The 20911-nt window shown below is 45.1% G+C and overlaps 1 protein-coding gene across 3 annotated transcripts in view; it reads left to right on the forward strand.

Annotated features, from left to right (window-relative positions):
- The window catches only part of CLCN5 (chloride voltage-gated channel 5), a 1154200-nt gene that overhangs the window by 400060 nt on the left and 733229 nt on the right, over window positions 1–20911 (forward strand). The gene's annotated exons all lie outside the window — the stretch shown is intronic.

Below are 20911 nucleotides of genomic sequence, written 5' to 3' on the forward strand. Positions count from 1 at the left end.
GCAGGCCATGCTATCTTCACATCTGAACTTTCTTTTTGGTTCCTGATGCCTTTGCTCTCTCACCTTGCACTATTTTCAGAATTGTCATGATTCTTTTACAGAGTCTGTTTGCTGTTTCAAGTGGACTAGGGCATGTGTGTTTGATTTCTCCGTTTCAATGAGAATGTGAACCTGGAAACCTGTTACTTCCATTGTACCACCAATTCCGAGCCCCTTATGTACTTCCAGAAGTTATAAATCTCCCTATAAAGGTGGGGTCAAGTTGGATTAGGCCTTTGTGGGGGATTTATCAAAATACTGAGTATTATAGGCCATAACGTTAGTTGAATGTGGTTTCATCTGTAATATGCACTTTAGGATCGTCAATACCTCAGATGTTTCAGGTGAAATTTCTTTAAAGTGTTTGTTTGACTGCTCTGGGCAAGTAGTCCTATAGATTGCCTTGTTTGCCTCTTTTCGATCTCCAGGAACAGACCTCTTTTTAAGCTCCTGCCTGTTCCACACCACCATTTCAGTTCTTCTGGAGACTCCTTCAGCACATTTATAAACTAGAATAAGCCCATAACCCCATGTAGCTGATGCACTTTGCAAACAGCCAGAGATTAAGTGTGACCCAGATCAAGAAGCCATTCCAAGATCAGGAAAGGGCAAGAAGACCAAACACTCAGTTACATGTCCTTGTACCCGCTGTTGATTTGACTGAAGCCTACTTTGATTGCTTTGACACTCACATTATATTGTGAACCTGACTCCTTTTTTGGGTTACCAGGAAGTTATTTCAGTGCTGTGATGTTTTAATGCTTCTAAAAGACCTTACCTGTGTTCCTCCTATGTGGATCAGCCATATTCTATAGATCTTTCACTGTTAATGTCAATCTATTCACTGAATCATGGTACACCCTCAGAAAAAGTAGACTCCTTGCCCTAGGGTCCCCACCTATCCACATCAGTGTTAGGTATTCTCCATATTCCTCAAGCTAAGTTAAACATCATGAAAAGTCCACCACTTCCTCTGATCGATAAATGAAGAACAAGACAAAATGGTGGCAGTCAAATTCCCCCCTTCAGTTCAGCACAGGTAGATCGGACTATGTAGCTGCAACACATTGGAGCCTACAGTACAGATGTTAGTCCAGTGGCCTTAATTGGCCATGGCCAGCCATCCAAGTCTTTTACTGTCACACCTAAGTGCACAGTCCAGTCCTTTTCCATGGGTACAGAGCTCTGTGAGTATTTGTCCATCTAGGGAACCAAGTTCTTCATTGAGTATTCTGTTGAACTAAATCACTTTAACTTAACCAAGAGATTAACTATTGTACGTTTACTTGCCAGCCTATATTGGCAAGGTACATCAGAGGTTCCCGGGTATGTATATGTTTGAGTCTCCACATGTATTCAGTTAGGTCTCCTTCGACCTTCAAAGTTGCTGCAAGGGAACCACCGGACTCTTCTTGGAACTTGATGCTAAATTGTCTACACATCTGTTTCTCTCAGTGTTGAAGGTCTACTGACTTAACATTTGATACCTTGCAAGACGTCTTGTGTCCCTGATTTGACACTGCTTGCCTGGTTACCCGCTTGTTCGAACCCCAAGCTGTGTTCTCTGCAGTACGATGACGCTGGGTTGAGCCTGTCGAGCCCACTCACTGCCAAAGGCAAGTCTCAAAACTTTCAGCGCCTCTCACCAGACATGGCCTGCCGTTTCCCAGCATCTTCAACCCTCAAGCCATCAGTGCTGCTGAAATGCACCCGTTTTAGCAATTATGTCAGCTCTGAACCCTGGCGCTGCACTGAAAGTGGTAAACTTGAATATTTGTGATTGTCTTAAAATACTAACAGACGAAGCAACTATGATCTAAAAAATAGAAAACTTGTCTAGGTGAACATAATTCTTTCAATGACACCTATTAACCTTTTAAGACAATGCTAAAATTGGTAACAAAGTAGAGGGGAATGCATTGTCACAAGCCATTTGTCACAAATTTTATTTCAACAGTAAAGAGGCCAAATGCGTTTGGCAACTTGGGTTTGTTCTGAGCAGTGCATGGTGGGGGCGCAAGTTATGGTTTCCTAGCTTGCAATAATTGTCAAATATCTTGTTTTTTCGATTTTGCGTTGCAGCCATAACACCCCTTTTAACAACGTTTTTTTCTCTGAATTTCACAGCTTTGTATTATGAGAACTTAACCTTAAGCTCTGTTTAAACACTGTCACTGAATTTCAACGGTTTTGTTTACTGAAGATGTTTCATAATGTTCCAGAACTGTATGAGTTATTTATAATTACTCTCAACATATGAGAGAAATATAACACTCCTTTAACAAACATAGTTTTTGCAGTGCATACTGATGTTTGTCACTTTGAGCAGCGCACATGTTCAGTTTTCATGGCTCAAAAAAGCAAGTCATAGCTGAATTGCCTAGGGAATGAGGCTCAGCCATGACCCCAGCCCCACCAAACACCCGCCATATCAACTGGTCCTAGCCTGCAGCTTGGCCCAGTGCATTGGGTGCCATTGTCCATGACTTGCGGCTATGGCTAGTGGTCGGAATGCCTGGGGCATGGGCTTCAGTCGTATCGCAAGTTTCGCCAATCAATCTACAGTAGGAATTGGGCAGGGCAACTTGAGCACCTGTAGCAATGGTTTTTTCTGTGAATTTCAATGTTTTTTTTTTAACTGAAGATGTTTCCGTCTGTTCCAGCACTTTTTATAAGTTATTAATTAAAACCCTCTTCTCTCTGGATACTTTTTGCCCTCTTAACATGCAGTTTCTCTGCATTGCTGAAACATGGATTTCTCTTAACATTGCTACACCTGCTGCCTTTCTTCTTAAACTTGTTTCTCACACTCCTCTCATCTTACTGGCAGAGGGAGTTGTATGGAAATTCTCAATCACTCTTCATGGTCCATCCTTCTAACACCTCTTCATCTTTAGCTCTCGAGTTTCACTTGTTTTTCTCTGACCCATACCCTATCTCTTTTCTTATCTACAGCCCCATTGGTCCGCTTTTATGTTTCTGCGAAGACTCGGACATTTTACTCGCCAGTTTACTTATATAGGATATCCCTTTTCTTCTACTTGGAGACTTCAATAGTTCTATCCATAATTCATCTTCAAGGTCTTTCTCTCGTCGCAAGCTGAGAAACAAGTGGAAAATTGATGATGCCAATTCGGCCCTAACCTAGGCCACTTCAGCCTTCCTGGATTACCTCTATCCATTACATAAATTTGATTCTGTCCAGGAAAAATATCACAACCATGGATTATTTTGGCTAATTATTCTCTACCTACTGGTCTTCAAAGCGCTGTGCGAACTTGGAAACAAGCTCATCTTTCTACTGATCTCGATATTCTCTGCTTTACGTACATCGTGTGACAACACCCTCTTTCTCGCCAAAAAACACTATTGCACTTTTCATTACTTCATTCTGTCTGCATCCTCGTCACCTTTTTAATATCGGTAATTGGCTGTTATCCCTCCTCCTGATTATCCCACCTCTTCTGATCTGTCTGCTTCTGACTTTGTCAATTTCTAGAAGAGGCCCAATCTATGGTCTGTGTTCCTTTCCTCTGCATCTCTCCCCTTTTGAGGCTTCTTCTGTTACCACACAATCTCTACATTTGTTTTCTTCTATTTCAGAGACAGATACTAGTTTTTTTCTTCCTCAAGCGCACCCTTCCGCTGTCCCAAGTTATCCTCTTTACTCTGTCACCCAACAAATCTAAACTCTGTTCATTCCTTACATTACAGCCATCTGTAATCAGTCTTTAAATTCCAAACGGAATATACCAGATGGTAAACATGCTACGGTTCTTCCTCTGTTGAAGAAACCTTCCTCAACTGTTCTATCCCTTCCAACTTCGTCCTATTTCTCTGTTACTGTTTCTCTCTCTCAAATTCTGGAAAGGGTTGTTGATAAAACATGCTTCCTTTTTTTTAATTCACACAACCTTTTCCCTCTTCACCAGTCAAGCTTTAGACCTAGTCTAACCACAATTCTTCACGACACAAATTCTTTTCTTACTGCTCGTTGCTCTAAACTATCCTCAGAGCTGGAGTTATTACATCTCATTGCAACTTGCAGTAAATCGTGCTATCCTCTTTATGATTTGGCGATTCTTGTGTTTTGTTAATCAGTGGTTTTATTATCTTTCAAATTGCACATATTCGGTTTACTGATCAGGTCAGTCTTCAGCTGCTTTTCATTTACGTTTTGGTGTCCCCCAGTGCTTGGTTTTAGTTACACAACTTTTTTCTCTTTACACTTTGCCACTATCTAAAATCATTGCCTCTTTTGGGCTTTGATGTCACTTTTTTACGCAGATGACACACACATCTTCTCTTTCTCATCTTTATCTGACTCTTTATTCTACTCTCTCTCAACCTGTCTTTCTACTTTTCAAAACTGTTTACTATCACATTCTTTACCTCTCAATCCCTCCAAAAAATGTGCTTCTATAATTTCCCCCTTCTCCATATGTTACCAGTTCTGCAAGAATCATTTCCCCTAGTTCCAATCTTCATTGTTCTCCTTCTGCTAGGAATCCTGGGGTCATTTCTGACACTAACCTCTTTTTTTTCATTTCGTTTTTCCAACTAAGCTAAATCCTCTACATTTGCTGTATATAATATCACGTAAATTAGTCAACTCTATTTCCAATGTGTTTTGCACCTAAAATTCTCATCACGTCTCTTGTTTTTTTCTCGATTAGATAATTGCTTTTCACTTTTGGTTGGTCTTCCTGCGTTCATACCCTAGTCCCACTGGCGTCCATCTTTGAAGCATCGATTTGTCTTATCTTTCGTCTTCCACACAGTTTTGAAATCTTTCTCTTATCCCTCTAAGCTGGCTTAGCTTCTGCTGTCAGATTTTTTTTTTTCATTTTGTATGTTTTGTTTACATTGTCTAGCTCCTCTCTACTTGTCCTCTACAGTTTTTATGAACACTCATTCTTGTTCTGCCTGTTTATCCCACCTGTCTGTCCCTCATCATCCAATCCCGTTTGCAGGCATTTTCCTTGTTATCGCCTAAACATTGGAATGCTCTCCCACTTAGCTCTTACTGTATTTTATCTTGATACTTTACTCAAGGACCATGTCTTCTCTCTATCTAATTCTTGATTTGTCAATGTTTTGCTGTATGGTTTAATTCTGACCTAATGTGCATTTTTTTGTGCCATTTGATTATTTATGTACCAAAACTTTGCTTAATAAATCCCAAAAATTCCTCTTTTAAAAAATATGAAACTATAAAGTTCCTTTAACATATCATTTGCAGTGCACATTGATGTGTCACTTTGAGCAACTTGTGAGAGGGATGAAAGTTATGGCTTTAGTGGTTGGGGCATGAGTTTAAGCCATGCCTATGGCACCAAGCCACCCACAATCGCCACTGGACCTAGTCTGCATCCTGGTGCGGTTCTCACTATTCCTTCATGACTTGCCGGAGCACCATTGCGTCCCTCAGACCCAAGGGACAGCACATGTGCAGCCTCAAAGAGCAGACCGCTATCGGAAGATTCGGCACAGAGGCTGCCTAGTCTTCTGAAAGCAGTTGGCTCGTTACATTGCACGCAGGAGTAACCCGTTTTTTCAACTGAGCTTACAGAAGATTCAGCACGCAGGCAGAAACTGCCAAATCCTCAAATGCAGTGTTGCAGCTGTCTTCTTCTTCTTCTTCTTAAGTATCAGAACTATTACATGTGTCCTGCAATTTACAGACCTCTCTTTATTAGGGTGAATATTGTGACCAATCAAAACAGAAGGGTCCATTATTTACTTAAAAGGGCTTCCTATTGAAGCACTAAGATATGTTTAACATTTAAAATTGTGGACATTGATTTTCCCATAGTGCTCTTTGCTTTTATGCAAATCGCTGGGATTGGATTCTACATAGGCAAACTGAGTTGCGCAACCTGGACGGGGGCCACACCCCTTGACACCACCTGTCCTTCCCCACAGCCCCGCCCCTCCAAAGATGTGACCGTTCCCCCAATCATTTTTTTCTCAATTTCTAGCACTGCCCCTTATCATAGTGGTTGCCTTTGAGCAGCATCACTGGCACCGCCCACTTTCACCACTGCTGCAGCCCATTATCCTTGCCATTGCCACAGTGTCCCACTGCCCAAATAATGACACTGCCAGCCCCAGCCACACTTCCACTTCATTCACAGTGTAACCTCTGCATGTCATCTGGTAGGAAACTTAATATGGCAAATGGAAGGCAGTTTAAGATGAGGTGAAGTTGCACAAACATCATTTCAAGAGGACTCTTAAAACAATTGACAGGCGTATAGCTACTGCATGTAGGATGATAAATGTACAATGCTATACCCAAGCTATCCGCAGTTAGTTTTACACAGTGGAACACGTGGTTGTGGCACTGCGTTGTGCTTTTACTGGGAAGCGCAGGGGGCCCTATACAATTTTGTTTTGGAAGCTTGCACATTACATACTTACCGTTTTATAAAAACACACAATTCAACAACCTTAATTTGCTGCACACTACCCAGTTAAAAAATATACATGTAAAATATTTTGGCACAAGCAAGGAACGTTCACAACAGGGACACTTAAATATTTCAACTGTTTGGAGGAATGATTCCTCCACACCAGTAGTCGGTTTGTCACATTTACTGGATGGAGGACCTGATACCAAGATGTCTTATATGTGCCATTCTTTATGGGGGAAAAAGCATCCGTGAGATGCAAGTATTTTATGCTGGTGCTCTCTGCTATGACCTAGCAATACAGAATAGTGCTGACCCCGTTTTTTCAATAAAGGTGGTTGTTTGGCACTCCGCCAGTGCTCTTGCCAGAGTCTTACATCTTCGTGGGAATAGAATGCTATGCACTTTGAAGCCCGGAACTGACTTGCACTTTCCTGGATAGGGAGCGCTATTGGGGGAAAAGAACAGACTACGTTGCAAGTTCTCATGCTTACCACAGTGCGTTTGATGAATTACCAGCACGTCTCTGCAGAATACTTATATGTTCAGCCCGCATTGCTGTTTGTATTCTGATGTCTGGTTATTCAAGGTGGATACACTTGCAGAATTCCTTTTCTTGATGGGGCATTTTCTCTCTATGCCTCCAAGATGCTACGTTCTCACTTCTTTAGAGTACGTTCATGATGAGTGTGGCAACTGGCACAAGTAATGGTTGAGGTTTGAGGAGTGACTTCCCCACATGTCTAAGAGCACTGGCCTCTGCCTGGAACTGCCACATCGTCCCATTCTGCTCGCACTGTACTCACTGAGCACCCGTCTGTGTGTTCACCTAACTGCATTGAAAAGTCACATCTATAACCAACCATAAACACGGGTGGGGGGGGGGGGGGCTATAGTAAGTGCACGCTGCATTTTGATAAATGTAAGTTACCACTCATTAAAAAATGAAAGTGAATATCTGTTTAGAATATTATTTGCCTCTGACAGAAGCTAAAGTAGCATTGGAATGAGAACCAAAAGAGGTCCTGGAAATCATTTTCAAAGTGTACCCATATTGTATATTTTCAGCAAGCCCAACCTCTTTCCCATAATATTTGAAAATAAAGGCCCATGATGCACAGGTTCAAGGGGAAATCACCAGAGTTCCCCGTAGGCCAGTACACCAGTCGGTTTAAGTATTTGATTTTTTTTTTAAAAACGTCAGCCGTGAAGTATTTCTTATTCACGGGGGGGAGCATAAGCAGCGCTAGCAAGCCCCAATGACTGATGAAGTTTCAATTTTACAACCTCTATTTCTTTTAACATCTCATCTCAGCCGTTGAGTGACGTAAGTGCTAATGGCGTTTATTTTCCTCCAGTTATCCGCCCAGCGCTGTATTTAGGCCTGGCTGAATGGAACCGTTTGCCTTTAGGTGACAGTGTAATTTGGATTGTAATTCAGACCTGTTCGTGTAAGTAACGACTTAACGTGGATTTCGCAATTAAATTCATGTTGGCATCCACTGATCTGGATCATTAATTTTATTTGTGTTTGACATTCTTCTCATCCGGGGCGTCGCTTGCTTTGGGTTTAAATTATTGTAGATTTATCAATTGTAATCAAAGTGCTTTGTGTCGGGGGCTAGGGCCACGAGCACGCCTGGTTTTCAAGATAAACACGTATTACTTGATAGCTACCTTTCGGATTCCCTGCATGGCATTTTATTGGTGTATATATTCTGACAACGCTGGTGAATTCGACCTCTAAGTTCCGAGGGCCGGCATTGGTCACGCCTGAAGTAAATTGTTACAATTGCCCGATGATTAAATGTGGATTTTCTATGGGAAACCTTTCAGTTGATATAGTGATGGCCGCTACATGTAGTGTGCATAGAAGAATGGCTCGTCTCGTGAGCTTGCAACACATAAAGAACACGGGTCCAAGGATATAACCACCGAATGAGAAAAGCAACTATATTTTTGTAGAAAATTATCAAAAACTTTAATGCATATTAATGACACAAGCATATACAGTATACATGGATGCACAAACCAGTTTATGTAGACCTTGATCACACACAACACTTGCAATGGAAAATTGATTAAACAATACTAAGAATAGTGCCCTAAAAACTGAGAAAAGGGAAAGCCACCAGGTGAGCTTTCAGCTTGGAAATAAAGCGTACACCCATATGGTTAGATGTTATCTTCCCACGGGATATCATCGGCACACTTAAATAATCTTGCATATTTGAGTGGGCTCCGGTTGATAATGCCTAGCAATCTGGAATGCTCTCATGTGACAGCGAAGCGCAGCCGGGCATTAGGTGTAGATGGTAGCTCGACCGCCGAGCTTCCGTTAGACCGGTGCTCTCTGTGATCGTTTAGCTTTTGTCGCACTGCATAGCCCAATTGGTTTGTTTGACAGCGGAACACACTCGCTGCTTTCATTACTTAAACGCTTTGCCTTTGTTGCTCAGCACGATAATCTGCCATCTCCTTCCTCCTGGAATCGGTGACCACCTTTATCGTGTTTGTGGGCAGGACTGCGTTTGCAGTGCACACAGTCAACACCAGAGATGGGATTACGTGTGCACGAGATATAGGTTTGGCATAACAAACCTATGAGGTCATTGGAGCAGGACTCGGCCAGGTCTCTTGTCGAATGGGGCCTTGTGTCCCTCGTGTTAATAGTTTGGTTGTTCCTTAACGGAACCAAATTCAATTTCTTTAACCTCAATTCAAGTCATATATTATAACAGTGACAAAGCCCCCCGCCCCCTTTTTTTTCTCCTTGAATTTAGACAATTTGCTTGGGTAGTTGCAATTCCAATGAAGCGCAAACAGTATATTTCTTTATTTTTACACACACATGCTTTTTTGAAAGAGCATCATTGTTAATTATTTTTTGCAAAATGGTAAATTCCGTAAATAATTGTATTATCTTCCAAGTTGGGCATTACTTGGATGAGCTACAGTTATTTACACTGCAGCCCTCTTATCCCAGTATACAATGATTAATAATGAAGACTGCCTCAAACATGCTACAATGCCAAGGATAAACAGTTGCCTTCTTGTCCTCTGTGGTATGCTTTCAGTAACGGTATGCAACATTGGAAAGGTGCCGTGTGCGTAGCACCGCAGGACGGGGAAGGACAATTATGGCAGGAGTATCTGTTACTTTGGAACAGCATTTTGGAATGGTGCAATGTCCTCAGTCACGGTGAAATTGCACATTACAACATGTTGGTAGTACTAAGAAACTACTGGCGGTCCTTTTTCTCTGTCGCGAGGAAGAGGAGGGCCTCCCCTCCATTAAATAGCGAGTTGCGCCACGAGGGTGGGGAAGGACAGTAACGGCAGTTGAGGCGGGTGGGGCCCAGACTCCTCGATTCCTTTCATTAAACTTCACATACAGCTAAAGGTGAAGGAGAAATCGAGCAGAAGGAAAGAAATTCACGGTGAGTAACACACTTTAAGTATTGAATTTACCATGAAACCTGCCAAGCAACCTCATGCTCTGAGAAGAAGCAAGTGCAATAATAAGGCAAATAAAAGCCCAATTGAAGGTGGAAGACAATCGGAGAAACCTGCATCCTTCAAAAAGAAAGTGAAGGGGATTGCAGCAGAATGCACCAGTGAAGCACAACCGAATATAACTGGAATATAACCGAATATAGATGGTACTGAGACAAGGCCCCTAATGGTAAAGAAAACATAATTGCACTGCCACCTTTGAGCAATAATGAATACAATGGGTACAGTTATCACCTCATAGACATTAACAACTAATTAATAAATTTGTTTTGAATATACATAGAGTCACTTGAGGTTAGAGGGGGGTACAATACAAGCTAGAGAATTAGGTGCTTCACAAGATTATGATAATATACTTGGTACAAACGTCTCTGCTTCACCTGACCCATCGGGCCTCAGAGAAATAACGGAGGACACTATAACAAGTAACGGTGATTGTGAAAACAGCTTGCAAATGTAGCCTACAGTTAACATCTCAAATGCAAATATCACCAATTTAAAAGCAAATGGGACGACAATAGAGGCAGTGTTTGCATTACTGTCATCTATGGCAAAAGAGCAACAACCCCTTAAACAGATAACAGAACACCAGCTCTGGTCCCTTCAGAAATGGCGACTGTTGCTCAAACCGAAAATGCACCAGTAGATAAATTGATAAATCGGTGGCGGTAAATAGCTCTCACCAGGAAGGAGAATGGATAGCCAAGATTGGAAACGGAGGAAACTGAAAAAAACAAGTACCCAAAGTGTAGTCTAAGGAGAATCGCATTGGACAAAAATCCATTAAGGTGAGAGTTTTGATTTTCAAGCATGACATCCAGAAGTACCTAAAGGGGTGAGGTCACACAAGTGAGATTAGAAGATAATTTGGTAAGCCCTCCAGCACGGCCATTGACGAAGTGTACACTCGACAAATGGGTCCACTTTAAAGAGGATAATAGAAGAGAATTAACTTCACATAGTAAGTAAAGGAAAATCCTAACATTGAGGTTTCCATTGAGTGTACTCCACTGGAGGACAGCAGACGACCATTAGGACTTAAATTAGTTAATCTATTTTAAAAGGAGTCCTTAAATGCCTCGCATAGCAACAAATTCCAAATTATACCTACTGCATAACCTGTGGGAACATGGGTTAAACTAGTGGAGTTAAAACCAACTAGGGAAAGTCCTTTTATGAATAGATGTTTTTTTGCTGAACTTTTTGAAAACAAATGCCAGCATTAAAATCAATGCACACCACAGATATAGAACATGTGGAATTAACAGAAATTGACTGCGGAAAACTGGGCCTTTATCGAGTTTGTGTCCTCTTTAGTGGTGGAATAGTTATGCAGAGATGTTAATACAATATACAACAAAGGTTTTAATGTGATAATAAGCTGTAAGCATTACTGGGAGGAAGAACCAACAGAGATAATATGCCGAAAGTTAAACAGAAATTGAGAGATTCAAGCAGGACAAATCCCTGAAAATTCCAGTTTATCATCTTTTGTTGCAAGGCCTACTCCTGTGAAATTGACTGTGGCACAGAATGAGAGATGGATTCCTGAACTATTGGGGGAAGATAACCCATGATACGTGACAAAACAAAAATAAGTTTTTATTTCTTGCAGTACTAGGGGATACTGCTCCTTCCTGTGCAATGAGCAATATCTAAATGAGCATATTAAAATAGACATTTTTGCTTTACAGGAAACCTTTCCTACAAGAAACTTTATAATTGATGGTTACAATATTATTTAACAGCCCGCTATTGTACAAGCTAGAGGTAGACCCATTGCGGATTTATGTATTGGTGTGAAAACCTATCTTAATTTAACTAGAATTTCAGTAGGCTAATCCTATTCCTTTATTCTGAGTGCAGTGGTAGGCTTACCTATCCCGACAAAAAAGTTGGTGATCATTTGTATTTGTATTTTTATATTTGTAACGCACACAGGACAGAATAAACCGTATAACTCAGCTGGATCCATACCGAACCCCCAAAATCAAGATAATTCATTCATATTACTCACCGGGAGGGATTAATACTAGGAGACTACAACAAACAGTTGCTAAACTCAATTGGTTGGTGCTCCAATAACAAAGGTAATAATATTATAATGGGAGACTTTAACGACCATGAAATTATTAAGCAGGTAATTAATCATGTGGAAATAGAGACAAGCGTTTGTGTTGCTCCTCTAGACCACGGGGCAGATCTAATTGATGGTAAAAGTGATGATTTGCTCTGTGGCTGGGTGGAACTGCTTTCCCATTGTGACCTGGGAGGTTTGGAGATGAAAAATGAGAAGGATGATAATGAATTTTATACCTGGAAAAACAGAAGAGTATATTCACATTTGGACTAGATCTTTGCCAGTCCTTCGATTAGAAATACATCCTCGGTCATTATGGTAAATCATAATGGGTTTAGGGATCATTCTAATCTCACATGGTGTTTAGAACACACCCACGCAAAACAAATTGAAGTGGAAGTAAAACCGCAGGGAAATGAGACTAATATGGAGCTTGTACAATTTTTATACATTTAATGTATATCTAACAGCAATTAAGGAGCCCATAATGACTCAACTTGAGGATTGTGACTGGAATATGTGTACATTTGTGGAGACTGCTATTTCTCGAAGTCGATTGGGTAATAGGAAATTGAATATGAAAGAGCAGAAATTAGGTATATTCAATACACAAATAGATGATAAGAAAAGAGAACTCAATCGCGTAATACTTAGTATGCAACGTGCTAAACAGTATTCACTAGTGCAAAATGCTAGCAGCGTCTCCAGCTTGCGCACACATTACAAAAATTGGCTGAGAAATCCTAAAAGTAACTTAAACAATGCAAACTGGAATTTTGTGTTCACTTTATTAGACATGGACAGTTGCAAATTCTGGTATAGCTATAGAAAATATTTAGCGGGCAACAACCCTCAGATCCTTAATCCCGTTTCTGAAGAGGCATGGGTAAAGTATATAACGAAAAAGTATTTTACTCCTGATGGTGACCATGAAATAAGAAAACTCCAATATCAAGGTCAATTAAGTACAGAGGGCTTTGAAGAGATTGACCTATTATTGACGATCGATACAAGCAAGGGGTCTAGGGAACCGGGATTAGACTACCTTGTGAATGTGGTCTTTAAAAATAATCCAGAATACTGGGCTCAGATATTGACAGTGTTTTTTGCTTAAATCTAGAAACGGGAAACCTACTTCTAGTTGGGTAAACAATAATGATCTCAGTCTTCAAAAAGGGAATTAGGTCAGACCCTGTAACATATAGACTACTTGCGATGCTGGAATCAAACTATAACATGTTTGCCGGTTTAATTCTGAAAAAACAATGTACTGGTGGAGGACAAAGGTCTTCTGCCTAACTTGTAAACCGGTTTCAGAAGTGGCTTTAGCACCGCACATGATATCTGGGATCTCCATTTATGTACGGTCAGTTATAAACTGTCATACAGGAAGGAAACTCGATCTATGCTATATTGACAACACTTGTGCATTTGATAGTTTCCCGACCACTGCTTTGGGAAAAGCTAAAGTTGCGTATAGATCCCCCCTTTTCTCAATTTCATCAAATTACTTTATACTAATAATACAGTGTATGTCAATTTGGATGCTGATGGCCTACTTACGAAACCCATAAGAACTAACATAGGGTTGAAGCAGAAATTAGTCTTGTTGCCCCTACCTGATGCTCTGTACACTGCAGACATGGATGCAGCAGTAAGCTTGTAATTTCCCTATCCATGTGGGGGGTGGGGGAGGTGGTGGTGCCTTAGCATTTGCTGATGATACCATATTGCTGGACTTGGCAAATATAGGCCTTCAACTTTCAATAGATGCATTGACTGGCCATGCGACCGGAAACAACATGGGAATAACATCAATAAAACCAACATTCTCCAGCATGGGTTCACATGCTCATGAATATTCCCCGTCGTCAGGCTGGGACTCCTCGGTAAAGAAAAATCAGTATCAGTATCAGCTTCGTTTCTGATCTGTCTTTCTTAGTAGTAACCAATCACTGGTCTCTGGGTCATACTGCCCCTAGCCAATGACTGCCCTCCTCCTAAGCCCCTCCCCTGGCAGCCATCCTAAGATTTTTACTGCACGTTCAAGTGTTGGGAGTCCTCGTGCTTAAGCTCTCTAGCTTTTTCTGCGTTTTACGATTTTTCAAAGATTTTTTCAGTCAATTGAGCCTCAAGCTCCACCGTTTCTACTTCCGATCAACGTGGACCTGTTTTGGATTTTCCTACGCCCCTCAAGGGCGAAGTTTTTGTCGAGTTTCGCTTCTTGGAGGCTTCCAGAAGATCTGAGGCCTACCTCGTGGACATGGCCCAGGACAAGGGAAGCTTGACGCCCGGATCCAAGCTGTTCAGAAACTGCCCTGGATGCGGATTACACAATGTTTTCAAGGAGGACGAGCATAGATGTCTCTACTGTCTTCACGGAGACAAAACGCACGTGGAAAAGGACGGTGCGTTTTGCCAGAACATGTCGGAACGGATCATGAAGGATCGGCGGATCCGCCTCACCAACTGGCTGGAAGGAAAGAGCCCAGAAGGTGAGAAGAAGAAGAGGTCCAAGTGGACTTCTAAATCCTTTGAGGGCGCCCTAGTGACGGGGACCCAACAGAAGGCAAAGCACCACGAGTCCATGGGCACCGGGAGCGCCGAAGGATCGGGCTCCTTGGCTGCCAGGCAGTGCGCACTTTCACAGACACCATCAACCACGAGCCAACGCTCTGGCTTGGGGAAGAGGAAGTCCGAGAACCTGGGTAAGCTTCTGGAGAAGCCCCGGTCGATCTCGAAGGAGTCCGCCGAGGGGGAGCGAGGCAGTGACCCTCCCCCAAGGTGAAGGCTTCAAGCGCGCCCAAGGTGGTGAAGGCTTTGATTCACCTGGCTAAGGCCTCTATCGAGGGAGTCGTGGCGGCCCTGGCGAAGCCTATGGAGACTACGCCAGTGGAGGCGACCTCGGGGCCTAGAGTTTCCCTGCCACTGCAGAGGGAATCATCTTTCAAACCCATCGACAAGACCCCCGTGAAGACCCCGGTGGAAAAAGGGGGGGGGCGGTGGCGATTACGGACACGGACTCAGCCTCTGAGGAGGAACTGGTTGAAGTCGTGAAGGGCCTCAACAAGAGGTTTGAGGAGGTCCGCTCCCACGGGGAAAACCCCGAGGAGGCGGACGAGGAGAGTGATGGTGGCGCCGACGAGACTCCCATGGAGGAGGAGCGGCCATCACACCCGTCGCAACCAGTCCCTGAGCCTCAGGACAGCTTGGCGGCCATTTTGATGGCAATCCAAATCTTATGCCGGAGATGAGGACGAGGATGCCCCTAACCCTGATGGACGACCCAGCAGAAATGGGCCCGTTGGGGAGCCCCCCAGGCGGCGTAGGAGAGTCCATCCCCCCCCCGCCTTTCCAGCCCTTGCGGCCCGGTTCCTAGGGAGGTGGATGACGATGGTGGTGACGACGGGATGGGCTTTCAGTCACCACCCCCTCGTGCTTCCCCACCCGACGAAATTGGCTGCTTCGACACCATGATTGACAGGGCATCCAAGCTTTTCCAGCTCTGCCCCGAGGAGCAAAAGAAGGAAGGCTTCCTCTATCAGCGTCGCGAGGCCAAGAGGAAGACGGTCCTCACAGTGCCGCTGCTTGATGACATCTGGGACGAGGGACTTGCTGTCCTGAAGAACCCATCCACGACGCCTGTCAAGAGGGACCGGTACGAGAAAAAGTACCGGGTCTCGGATTTCCCCCCTTTGTGCCTTAGGGCTCAGCCGACTCCGGATTCGGTTGTCTTGGCGGCGGCCTAGAAGAAAGCGGCGGGGGCAACAACTTCAACTTCGACCTACCCGCCGGATGGCGAGGGTAAGAAACTGGACGCCATGGGACAACGACAATTAAGGCTGCCAATGCCCCAGTGATTGTGGCCCGCTACGACAGGGAGTTATGGTTCAAGATCGCTCCCCTGTTGAACTTCCTCCCGGACGACAAGAGGGCAGAGGCCCTGGAGATCCTGCAAGAAGGCGAGGTGGCGTCGGACCACGCCATAACGGTGGCCACGGATATCGCTGACACCGGTTTCCGCCAGTTGGGCAACAGGGTTTGCCTTCGACGGCGGGGGTGACTCATGGCGACTGATTTCCGCCAGGACGTGCAGACCAGAGTTTTGGACATGCCCTTCGACGGGAACAACCTGGTTGGGAAAACAGTGGATGAGTCACTTTAGGCCATCAAGGCCGACACGGAGACGGCTCGGGCCTTGGGAGTTTTGCAGCAGCGACGACCGCCCTTTCGGAAATCAAGAGGCAAGCAAGGTGCCTCCAAAGGTTTCGGCGGTGGCGCCTCGACGTACCGCCAGACAGCCCATTCCTCGTCGCAAGAGGCCTACACAGGGCGCGGCAAGTCAGGAGGATCCCGGCGGCAAGGCCGCCTCCAAGCAGGACTGAACCGGCCGCAGCGTCGGGCCCCCACCTAAGCACCCCGGTGGTAGGCCGGCTGGCGAGTTTCATCAGCATGTGGGAGTCCATCTCCACCGACCATTGGGTGTTGGATGCCCTGGCCCACGGACACAAACTCAAATTTCTAAAGAAGTGCCCCCACATTCCTCCCGTGGCCAGGAAGGAAAATCACGTCCCTCAACTGCTGTTGGAAGTAAGGGTGATGCTCAAGAAGGGTACCATCGAGCTTGTCCCGAAGAGGCTCCGGGGCTCTGGAGTATACTCAAGGTACTTCCTCGTCCGAAAGAACACAGGCGGTTTGCGCCCCATCCTGGACCTGCGTCGGTTAAACAAATACATCAAGGCCCAGAAGTTTCGGATGGCCACCCTCCAGCACGTGCTGGGACAGATGGAGGCAGGCGACTTCCTATCGTCGTTGGACTTGGAGGATGCTTACTTCCACATCCCCATCCTGAAAGGACACCAAAAGTTTCTCAGATTCGTAGTTCAAGGACGGCACTACCAATTCAAGGCCCTGCCATTTGGAATGAAGTCGGCGCCCAGGGTATTTACCAAGTGCCTGGCACCAGTGGCAGCGCGGCTGCGCCTTCAGGGGGTACATGTTTACCCTTGCCTGGACGATTGGCTCATCCGAGCAAGGACAAGGGAGCTCGCCGTCGAGCACACAGCAAAGACCAACCATCTGCTCACGGATCTGGGATTCTCCATCAACTTCCCAAAATCACACCTGGTTCTGTCGCAGGTCGCACTGTTTCTGGGAGCCAAGCTCGATACAGTGGCGCGACTGGCTTCCCCGCCATAGGAAAGGACGACAGCCATCATGGCGAAGGTGCAGCGTCTGCTGGTCATGGACGTGGCCAGGGTTAGGTCCATCAAGTCCCTTCTCGGCATGATGTCCTTCTGCATCTACCTGGTGCGCATATGCAGGCTGCTGATGCGTCCCCCTACAGGAGTTCCTCGACGCCTGTTGGATGCAAGCGGTGGGCAGCTTCGAAGACAAGATCCCGCTCAACGAGATCTTCCACCAGGCAATTCGGTGGTGGGGCACCCACGCACATCTCGCGGCGGGCACAGACTTTCAGACCCTAGCACACCAGGAGACGGTGACGACGGATGCCTCCCTGGAAGGATTGGGAGCACACACCGGAGATCTGCATGCGTGAGGCCTTTGGCTCCCGGAAGAGAGGTCACTCCACCTCAATATCCTGGAGCTGAGAGCAGTGTTTTGGGCCCTCAAGTCGTTTCTCCTGTCCCTTGGTGAGGATCTTTACCGACAACACCACCACGATGTTCTACATCCGGAAGCAGGGAGGAACCAGGTCCCCGGCCCTATCCAAGGAGTCCCAGGATCTGTGGCATTGGGCGGTGGCCCTGGGGATGTTTCTGGTACCTTTCCACCTAGCGGGGATAAAGAACACCATCGCTGACTCGCTGATCAGGGAACTACGCTCATGCCACGAGTGGGAACTGCGTCAAGACCAAGTGGGTCAGCTTTTCCAACGATGGGGCAAACCCCAGATCGACCTGTTCGCGACGGCGCCGAACTCTAAGTGCAAGAGGTTCACCAGCAGGTTTCCCTGGCTGAGGAGCATGGGGGATGCTTTCTCCTTTCCCTGGGACGGCCTGTTCCTGTATGCGTTCCCCCCGTTGCCATTGTTACTGCGACTCGTCAACCAACTCAAGAGGTCCCGGTACAGGATGATCCTCGTCGCACTGGTGTGGCCGAGGAAGATCTAGTTCCCGGACCTTCTGGCCAGTCAAACTGTCGATGGGCGTAGATCTTCTCTCCAGAGAAGGAGGCGCCATCCTCCCTCACAACCCAGGGTCGCTGAACTTGCGTGCCTTGCTCCTGCAGCACTAGAGTTTGGAGGCTATGATATCCCGCTGGACTGCAAGACGGTGCTTGCAAAGGCCAGGGTGTCCTCAACTCTCAAGTGCTATGGACACAAATGGAAGAGGTTCTCTTTCTGGTGCCGTGCACAGAAGATTAATCCCCTGCGAATTACAGCCCCTCAAGTGCTGCCGTACTTGCTGTTGCTGGCCAAGGCAGGGCTGGCTCACGCCTCCATCAAAATACATCTAGCGGCTATCTCCCGCTACACCAGAACTACGGGACGATCATCTTTGTGGTCTCATCGCCTGGTGAAGGAGTTTATGAAAGGACTGTTCTGTTCATTCCCGCCGGTGAATGCCCCGGCGTGGGAGCTCAACATGGTGCTGACCAGGCTCATGGGGCCGCCATTCGAGCCTCTGCATTCGTCACTGTTGAAGTACCTGTCGTGGAAAACAGCATTTCTTGTGGCCATCACCTCCGCACGACAAGTGGGAGAGATCCAGGCCCTATCTTGCAAGACTCTGTACTTGACTTTTCACGAAACGAGGGTGGTGCGGAGGACACACCCCTCCTTCATGCCTAAGGTGCCGTCGGACTTTCACCTCAACGAGCCCTTGGTGTTACCAGTTTTCTTCCTGTCGCCTTCATCGCCGGCCAAGAGGACTTTGCACTTGCTGGACGTAGCTAGAGCGTTGAAGTTCTACGTGGACCGCCCAAAGTGTTTTCGGAAGACTTCACAGCTGTTTGTAAACTTTGGACCTGTAAATCAAGAGAAGGCTCTCGAAGGCTTCCATTTCCAGATGGCCCTCCGGCTGCATCATGCATTGTCACCGGTTGGCAAACGGACCGTTGCCCGGTCGCCTGAGAGCCCATTCGACCAGAGCGATCGCTGCTACCACGGCGTTCTTGTCTGGTGTGCCCCTGCTGGACATCTGCAGGGCTGCTACGTGGAGGTCGACGCACACCTTCACGAAATTCTACTGCGTCGACCGGGATTCCAGGGAGGAGTGCAAAGTCGGCCAGGCAGTGCTGCGCAACCTGTTCGCTTAAGGTGAGCCTGTTGAGGAGGTAAGAGATGCTTAATGTTGAGTTTATGTAATGCTTAATGTTGAGCCTTGCCACCTCCCGTGGTTGTGCATGTGTGTACTACTATGTATTCTTATATTCATGAGCATGTGAATCCATGCCAGTCCCCATGCTGGAGAAGGAACAAGTTACTTACCTGTAACGGTTCTCCAGCATGGGTCTGGCATGGATTCACATGCGAACCTCCCTCCTTCCCCACTGCGGCTCTTCACTTGGTCATACTGCCACTTTACGTGCTACCAAATCTGAGGATGGCTGCCAGGGGAGGGGCTTAGGAGGCGGGCAGTCATTGGCTAGGGGCAGTGTAACCCAGAGACCAGTGATTGGTTACTACTAAGAAAGACAGATCAGAAACGAAACTGATACTGATTTTTTCTTTACTGAGGATTCCCAGCCTGAAGACGGGGAATATTCATGAGCAGGTGAATCCATGCTAGACCCATGCTGGAGAACAACAGTTACAGGTAAGTAACTTGTTCCTTATGGTGGTCAGCAAAGAGGAGTTAATGTTTGCTGGAGAAGGGATTAAGAGAAATTAGAAATTGTAAAAACCTACACCTAACTTGGAATACTGATGGTTTTTACCCTCAATTCAACATTTATGGGAAATTATGTACGTATGAAGGTTATGAAGAAATGGATAGTAATTTGAAACTTTATTAATAGAAAAGTAGGATATAACATTGAAGATTTCCTAGAAATCTATATAACAGCATTCGTTTAAATGGCAAACTTCTATGTTCCATTCTGGGTGTACCCCAGGCAGTTCCTGTAGAAGCACTTAGATGTGAATTAAGAACACCCTCGCTGCAGGCCCTCTAGCTGATACATGTGGAGTTTTGTCACACTGAGTAATATCAGAGCCAACTGATATGCCCTCTTGTATATGTTTGCAAAAAATGATAGTAATAATTAATTGAATGAGTTGTTTTTAGACTTGAAGAAATTGCTCTTGACTCACTTAGAAAATCTAGCTCTCAATTTGCCTGATGAAAGCGTTCTCCCTTTATTTTCTAAAGCACTGAAAAAGAAATCCTTGATATGGGTTAGAGCACAATGTTTGGGCAGATCAGCCCAAAAGAAAAGGTTTGAAGAGTACTTAAAACAAGGCTTCCAACCAGAGAAACAGAGATCATACCTCATTAAAACGTGTACACATGAAGCAAGGCGCTTAGTTATTTGCACCTAAATATTCAACCTACTTTAGATTATATAGGGGCGTGTAGTAAAATAAGAGGAGAGATTGTGTCGCTTTTGTGGGCGGATGAGTGCGACCAGTAGTAATCTCCGCACTACATGCAATGCTTGAATAGAAAAATATAAACTCAGTTACGGAAGCCTTGTAATCTCAGACAGCAGTGATGAGTCAGACCGATTTTGGAGCACTCTTCAAGGTATTCTTCAAGGAAGGGAAATCGTTAGTAATTACTGTAGCGGCTTTCCATGGGTGGAAGGAAATAATGAAAATATTCGAAAATGTAAAGCTCAGTAAGTGCATCAACTGGTAATTAGAAAATTGGTTTATCCTGGTTAGAATGACTGATGA

This window comes from Ambystoma mexicanum, chromosome 2q (assembly GCF_040938575.1).
Source record: "Ambystoma mexicanum isolate Mex_15411 chromosome 2q, UKY_AmexF1_1, whole genome shotgun sequence".
Taxonomy (NCBI): domain Eukaryota; kingdom Metazoa; phylum Chordata; class Amphibia; order Caudata; family Ambystomatidae; genus Ambystoma; species Ambystoma mexicanum.